Genomic DNA, 8,953 nt, shown 5'->3' with positions numbered 1-8,953 from the left:
CTAACTCTCTATCCCTCTCCCTTCCTCTCTGTAAAAAATCAATAAAATATATATTTTTAAAAAGTCCAGTGTAGCTAGCCAAATTCGGTGAAGTTTTGCCAACTGCAAAGAAGAGATCAGCAAGGTGCTGAACCAAATGGTGTGGAGAAGCCATTGCTAAACCTTCCTTCTGTGAGACAGCTCTGAAGAGTATTCCGATACCTCCCTTGTCACAGTCAGAACTAAAAACGTTTTCTCCCAACAAGAGCTGTGTGCCTTTTGGCGCAGACACGCCAAGCGGTGAACCCATTGTGTGAGGTGACAAAGGGGCTTAAGCAGATACGTGCAGGGCTGAAGGAGAAACGAGGCATCTTGGTTTAGACTAAGGGTGACCCCGAGGTTTCATTGAATACCATTCGTTCAACATTTGAAGACTGTGTCTACTCCTGCTCACGTCCTGGGAATTAACGGCCTAATGCGATTAGTAACGGACAAGTTAGCAGCCGTAGCAAAAACACTTTTGACCTGCCATCCGTCCGTGTGACTTTGGGTCTAAGAATCATAACAGATTCTTGAAACTCTGCAAACAACTAAAGCACCTTCATCATCTTCCTATAGTTTGCTTAGGAGATAAAATAAGAACACGCCCCTCTGCTCGGATTCTATGGGCAAAGAACCCCTTCCCACCGGAAACAAGGCTGAGGGTGCCCAGCCATCAAGAAAGAGCCCTGTGGCCCGGGCAGCATGGCTCAGTGGTTGAGCCTCAACCTATGAACCAGGAGATTCCCGGTCAGGGCACAGGCCCGGCTGCCGGCTTGATCCCCAGTGTGGGGTGTGCAGGAGGCAGCCGATCCATGATTCTCTCTCCTCATTGATGTTTCTCTCTCACTCTCGCTCTCTCCTTCTCCATTCCTTTCTGAAATAAATAATAAACATTTAAAAGAAAAAAGAAAACCCCTGTATGGAGTCTTGATTCGCCAGTCACTGGACCCCCTTCCCTATAAATCAGTATCCTGGTGTAAATCAGCCAGATGGAAATGTGATTCCTGGGATTCTGTCCTCTAAGATGACCCCTCAGCTTGAAGCTCCTCTGTGTGTGCAAGTCCAGACTCCAGATGGAATTATCAGGAGAGAAGCCACCCAGAGTCCTGCTCCCACCCTCCTGGCCGCATGGTGGCGGGCAGAAGGCAGAGAAGCAAGGAACCTCCAGATGCCTGTGACTTGTGTGGGAAACGTTACCCAAAACTTAAACACGCGGCAAAGGTATTTTTTCTGTCCTTTCAAACTGTATTGGGAAAGTGTCTAAGTTCACATTTGGGTCATCCGATGCTGGGCAATGCTAATAAATAGATCATTTTAAGTTTTCTAGTATCCCACAGAAAAAAAGTGAGAAGAAATAGGTGAAAACAATTGTAATGATACATCTTTAACTTAATGTATACATCCCAACTATTACCTGCTCAACAACCAATATCGTTTAAAAAATCAGAGTTTATGGTCCTTTTTTCCCAATAATAAGTCTTCAAAGTCTTGTGTCTATTCTTGTATCGTAAATCAGCGCGTGAGATACAAGACGCCTTAATGAGCCAATTAATTAGGGGTCATTTGTTGCACGTGGCCCAGAGGGCGATGTTTCTTCCAAATCTCTGAGCGAGCTCACACAGGAAGTTTCCTGTACAGTGGGGCCTTGACTTACGAGTGTCCCAACTAACGAGTTTTTTGAGATACCAGCTGTCTCTCGGCAGATTTTTTGCATTGAGTTGATAGAGTAATTTGAGTTAACGAGCTCCTTAACGAGCTCGGTATCGGAATGAATTAAACTCGTAAGTCAAGGTCCCACTGTACTTATGCCTTTTGAGCTTCTTTGCAGGTTTTACAAAGGGCTCTGTGTGAGTTATTGTTACAGACAGTTTGTAATCTTGGACACATAAAGAACAAACCTTTGGCATAAGAACATGGGAAGTATTAACAGTATTAGTCCATTACGTTAGATGGCTAGCTCGCAAGGTCAGACAGTTATGTTTTTATCTTTTTCTATTATTCAAACTAAAACACTTATTCTACAGAATAAGAGACCGTCTAAAAATGACAGAGTTCACAGAACAAGGGGCTATCTCACAATAGCAGAGAATTTCAAACAGCAGTTTTTATACCAGATGGAGGTGACTATGCTTCACTATTTCACAGTCGTGACCATTTCGACTCGGATAAGACATGTTACGAGAGCTCAGTGTCCCTTGGAGGTGAACAGCTGGCACCGCGTTAGCTGAGGGAAATTTCTCTTCATATTTACTTTTCAGTAAGCCCAGAGGATGTGAAAATTAGAGGCATTTGTAGAAGACAGACAGGTGAATAAAGGTTTTGTCCAGTACAGACGCAAATGCATTCTTTCCAGTAGAAAAGATGACCCTGAAAGGTCATCCCACTGTGTTGCCTAACAGGACTTGAACCAGTTCTGTCTGATTTTTCAGGTTCCCAGCATTCCTTCTCCCCGTGACTGAACACACATTCCATTCCCCTGTGTCCCGTCAGGATCTAACATTGTCTTCCTGCTCACTGCCTCCCTAGTGACACACACCACCCCTGACCCACATACGAACTCGCGAATCTGTATAAGAATCATGCTTGAATTTTTTGAAAATTATAGTTTGGCACTGTTTGTCATAAGGGCTCCAGAGCCAGAATCTTTGGAAACGTTTAAAAACTGGAAGATACAGCCCTTAGGTGGTTTGGCTCAGTGGATAGAGCATCGGCCCTCGGATAGAAGGGTTCTGGGTTTGAGGCCAGACAAGGGCATGTACCTCAGTTGCAGGAGGCAACTAATCCATGTGTCTCTCTCACATCGATGTTCCTCGTTCCCTCTCTCTCCCCACTCCCTTCCACTCTCTCTAAAAATCAATGGGAAAATGTCCTTAGGTGAGGATGATCAACAACAACAAAAAACAACACTGGAAAATACAAAACTATATAACGTTGAACAAGTTACTAAACTACTCTATGCCTCAGCTTCCTCATCTATACAGGGTCGGCAATAGTACCTGCTTTAGAGGTGATTTTGAAAATGAATTAATATCTATACAGTTCTTAGAACACAACCTGGCATACTGTAAGTACAAATTATATAATTTTACCATAGACATATTAAAATTGTTTTTAAAAATTATATGTGCATTTGATTGATCACAATCCGGACACTGTTGGTGTAAGAGTGTCAATAAGCCTGGTAAACACAGCAGTTAACGGAACACTTCCTGTGCCCCAGACGGTCCATGCCCGAGTCTCACTCCTTCCTTATCACGATCCCATAGTCCCATTCCAACCACTACCACCTCGCCATCGAGGACGCGGAGACGGAGAGCTCAGATCTGCCCTAGGACAGCCCCGGGGACCGAGGACAAGTTACGTAAACACACACACACACACACACACACACACACACACTAGAATATGAACTAGAGCCGAAGAAGAGGTTTTTGTCTATTTATAAGGTGCATTGAATGAACATACGTCCCACCTGTTAACTCCTCGCCACGGTGTGAGCGCGCCTTAGTGGAAGGCGTTTTCGCCCCTGCAAATACATGCTGGTGGACCTGACACTTTCCCGAGTGGGAGATGTTTACAATACGTCCTGCTGTTCGCCCTAGTGGACTCTAGATGGCGCCCCGAACCAACCCACGCTCCTTTTAGACGCGATGTCCCAATCCCTTAGCCTTGGTGTATTGGTTAATTTCTAGTCAAACCCTTCACAGGTGGGTTTTTAAATCTCTTTTGGCGAACAGAATAATTATCCCCGCTCGACAGACGATCATCCTGAAGCCACTAGAAGCCCCGAGACTACAGTAAACCCATTGGCCAGCAAGAACATGGGAGGAACAAACGAACGGTCCTGGGCTAAGTCGTGTAGGAAAATGCTGGCAGATAAACTCATGGAATAGGAGAGTAAACAGGACAAGCTCTACCCTATGGTGGGGTGTGGAGGGTCCGGACCCAGAAAAAGGTAATAGTGTCCGTGACAAAGGTCACAACAGACACGGAAAGGAGGGGTCAGTTAGACACGGGGTCTAGACATAGATGTCGTTTTACAAAAGAACTTTTAAAATGTGCTTTTTATTTTTATTTTTTAAATATCTACTTTTGCTGTATTTATTTATTTATCCTCGCCTGTGGGTATTTTTCCCATTGGTTTTTAGAGAGAGTGGACGGGAGAGGGAGAGACAGAGAGAAATACCGATGTGAGAGAGGCTCATTGTTTGGTTGCCTCCCACATGCCCTGACCAGGGCAGGGAGCCCGCAACCCAGGTACGCACCCTTGACCCGGATCGTACCCGGGACCCTTCAGTCTGCAGGCTGACGCCCTATCCACTGAGTCAAACCTGCTAGGGCTTAAAATTTATTTTTAAATATATTTTTATTGATTTCAGAAAGGAAGGAAGAGGGGGAGAGAGATAGAAACATCCTGCACCCCCCACGGAGGATCGAGCCCACAACCCAGGCATGTGCCCCGTCCGGGAAAATAAACAGTAACATCCTGGTTCATAGGTCGATACTCCACCACTGAACCGAGCTGGCTGGGCCAAAATCACTTTTAAAATATTGAGTGACTTCTCTTCTTTTTAAAAGTAAACGCAGTGTGAAGGATGCTGACACAAGAAAAACGTATTTGTGCGAAGATGGCAGCACTGGAACTGGCTCTTGCTTAACAGGGAACAAAATTATGAGATTCCTGGAAAGGTATATCAGTGTGACAATAATGATAGTAATAATAAATCTATTATAGTCAACACTATGTGCTAATAAGGGTAAAAGGACTTAAAAGGTTTGTAATTTTGCCATGTGACTGAGATCAGCCTCGCACCCTGATTGTCACACACACACACACACACACACACACACACAACCCCCAAAGCTGACTGCACTAAAGTGTAGGCTGCAGAAAAGTCCAGCAGGACAGACCCCTACCATGGCTCTCATGAATGCAAAGCCTACATCGTTTAACTAATTACATTAAAACCGCGCAGTTGCTAACCAGTCATTGCAAAGAGTTTTAAGTAAGAATTATTTTTTTTTTCAGAACTGAATTCTAACCTTTAAGGTCCCCAAATCTCAGAATAAACAAAAAAATTAAAAAAAAAAAAGAAAATAAAGTTCCCAAATCTACTTGAATTGCTGGAAGGTAATTCCACAGGTTCGCTTTGGCCTCACCCTTGCCCATCCGAAGGCCTTCACAGAGCAGGATGCTGTTAGCTCTCGTGGCCATTAGGTGGCGCGCAATCTCAAGCAGCCCTTGGCACAGCGGGGGTGCAGGGTGCCCCTAGGCCATCAATCATTAACTTTGGGTTGACATTGTATGACGCAGGAGATTTTTTTACATCTAAACTAAAAGAATGAGGATTTTTATTAAGCATTGTAAGTTGCATTCAATAGCCTTCGACACACCGCACCACAACCATCTACAATCAGTCAAACCCAACAGCAGTTCATTCTTGCACAGTCCAGGAGTGAGGGCAACACCCCCTTCAGCTCGGGCGAGAGCCTGCTCAGGTCTGGCGGGCAGGGATCGGGAGTTGCATCTCGTTTCTGATCACTGATGTGTGATGATGATGAGGACACTGAGCACCAGGAGGATGCCATGGGAGCGGGCAAGGAGTGAGCCAAAGGACATTGCTTAGAAACATTAACAAAAGCACCAAAATGATACACGAACACCTGCTTCTGCTAAGTTCTCCAATATAAGCCATTTGTTTCCCTGCTACCGAAGGGGGTGGGTATTAAAGATCAAAGGGATTTTTGTTTTGTTTTCCACAGAATTTCCTATTTTGCTAATATGAAGGCATAAAACAGCAACAAGGAACAGAAATGCATACAGCAGTGAACACACCAGGGTGCTGTTGATACGCGAAACAGCGAGATCATTTTGGGTTGTTTTAGAATAAATGCAACAGAGGTCAATAATCACAAAATTTTAAGGTTAGAGCAAGATCAGCCAATGACTGAACAGAGTTAACATCTTTCATGGCACGATTACTGATCATTAGCATTTTTGTTTTGCAAATGGGCACATTTTAAAGCTCATTGGCGTTTTACAGCCTTTTGGCGGAAAGACATGATTGTGACTCACAGTGGACAAAGCTGTGATGCTGGCGTCGGGGCTCAGAGCAGTCAGGCCGAGGCCGGCTCGCAGGACCGTTACGGGAAAAATATAAAGATCAATACACTGCCAGGCGGACAAGAAGCTCACATGGGCTGGTTCATGGGCTCCCAACCAGTGATTGACAGGAGACATGCAGATAGCTACCCTCGTGGTGCCCACGGCTTAGAATAAAGGGGGAAGCCGGGAGGAGTCCGGGTCTGTCCGTCTCGTGTAGAAATGAGGCCAAAGGAGGAAATGGGAGGAAACTGTCTCCTGGAGAAGCCACTTCAGTGTCCTTCCATGTGAGTAGAAAATTCAGCATCACAGCCCCAGAGGCGGAGGGAGGTTGCATATGGCCTATCTTTCCAGCACCATTATTTTTTAATATATATACATGCTTTTTATTGATCTCGGAGAGGAAGGAAGGGAAAGGGAGGAGAGAGAGAGAGAGAGAGAGAGAGAGAGAGAGAGAGAGAGAGAGAAACATCAATGATGAGAGAGAATCATGGATGGCTTCTGTCTCCCCCCCACCCTCCCCACTGGGGATTGAGCCTGCAACCCGGGCATGTGCCCTGACCAGGAATCCAATGGCGACCTCCTGGTTGACGGCAACCACTGACCCACGCTGGCCGGGTAGTGTTATTATTTAAATAGTTAGATAATCTCAACATGGGCCACCGGATGGAGGACACTGACCCACCCCCAGCAGCAATGTTGCTGTGATGTCATTAGTATTATATTGGGCACATGATTGTAATCAACACGGGGAGCCGTGATTAGATGCCAGGCACTGTGCTGAGGGCTTCCTGGAGCAAATCTTTTTAAAACGTTTAACTGCATTCTAAATATCATGCTACGAAACAGCTGCTGTAATCACCGCTTACATGAGAAGATTCAGACTTGGAGAGTTTGTGTCTTCGCACTATAAATTTGCCTCGCAGATCGATCGGAATTCATGTGCCTTTAAAGCACTCATACGTCCATCAGAAATGAGACAAAACACGGCAGTTTACAAAAACACAAGTTGCACACAGGTGAACGTGAGAATAGACTGTTGCTTTTCTCGTCATAATGAAAAAGCATATGGACAGTTTTCTCCAGGAGATATTAAATATTGAGGCCATTTTGCCCTTCAAGGCCCCAAGACAGAAAGAGCCGAAGGCTAACAATTAACGGAAATAGCCTGGCTGATGGGGTTCAGTGATTGAGCGTTGACCTATGAACCAAAAGGTCACAGTTTAATTCCCGGGTTGCGGACTTGATCCCCAGTCCTGGGTGTGCAGAAGGCAGCCAGTTGATGATTCTCTCTCATCATTGATGTTTCTATCTCTCTCCCCCTCCCCCTCCTCTCTGAAATCAGTGAAAACATTTAAAAAAACAAAACACACAATGAACAGAAGTAGGCATCGCATAGGCCTCAGACTCCCCTTGCTGAGCCAGACGCTTGCACGGTGGTGTGTCCCCAGACCCAAGGGCACGCTACCCCACAGGGCATGGCTGCAGACCGTTTACTCCTAACCCACCGGTCTGTGACCATTCCCTTCCAGTGTCTGCATGTGTTAACAGTTTGCCGTAAAAGGTCATTCCTATAAAGTATCGCCAGGTGATCAGACACTAGTACCCTCCTGTGGACGCAGGGAACAGAGAGCGTGGAACAGAGAGCGAGTCTTCAGGGAAAGCAGAGGAGGGTGAGTGGGTAGGAGGTAATCGACCGATGACCTTCCAAGCATAAATGGACACTGACAATAAGGTGGTGAAGGCCTGGGGTGAGGGCTGGGTGGGCTGGAAGCAATGACCTTCTAGGCATAAATGGACACTGACAATAAGGTGGTGAAGGCCTGGGGTGAGGACTGGGTGGGCTGGAAGCAATGACCTTCTAGGCATAAATGGACACTGACAATAAGGTGGTGAAGGCCTGGGGTGAGGGCTGGGGTGGGCTGGAAGGGCTCAAAGGGGAAAAAGGGGACATGTGTTACAATTGGGTATACATTGTTTTTATCACAATGTGGCACAACCCTGACACTGTTGGTGTACACACCGCAGTTCACGGAACACTTCCTGTGCCCCAGACAGTCCACGTCCGAGTCTCACTCCTTCCTTACCACAATCCCATAATCCCATTCCAACCACTACCACCTCGCCAGCGAGGACATGGAGACGAGAGCCCAGATCTGCCCTAGGACAGCCCTGATGTAAACACACACACACACACACACACACACACACACACACACACTGAAACATGAACTAGAGTCGAAGAGAAGATTTCGGTCTATTTATAAAGTGCATTAAATTAAAATACACCCACCTATTAACTCCTCGCTAATGTGCTTAATGAGTTTTAGGTAAAAACTAAAATAATTTAAAAAGAAACGGGCGGGAGTGAGGCCACAGTGCAGGGAAGGGCCAGGAGGGAGCAAACAGGCCTTTGGACTCAGCGGACATTTGCCCTGAGAAGCTAACTTGTCAATGGGACCAGGAAGTGGTGAGTCTTGATCCCTTCGCCTGCTGCTCCTGTTGTTACGGCCACAATAGGACGTCTCTACTGTTCACAGTCCCAGGGGCTCCGGAAACACGGGGGCCAGAGGGCCTCAGGGGGTGGGGGTTGCAGTTGGCTTCACAGTCTAATCTCCCCCCCCCAAAAAAAAATATATATGTATATATATATATGTTTTATTTCAAAGAGCAAGGGAGAGGGAGAGAGAAACATCAATGATGAGAGAGAATCATGGGTCGGCTGCCTCCTGCACACCCCCTACTGGGGATCAAGCCGGCAATCAGGGCCTGTGCCCTGACAGGGAATCAAACCGTGACCTCCTGGTTCCTAGGTTGATGCTCAACCCC

The sequence above is a fragment of the Myotis nattereri genome (assembly GCF_964212035.1).
Source record: "Myotis nattereri genome assembly, chromosome: 18".
NCBI classification, from domain to species: domain Eukaryota; kingdom Metazoa; phylum Chordata; class Mammalia; order Chiroptera; family Vespertilionidae; genus Myotis; species Myotis nattereri.
The sequence above is the reverse complement of the archived record's forward strand: the minus strand, read 5'-3'. Positions refer to the sequence as shown.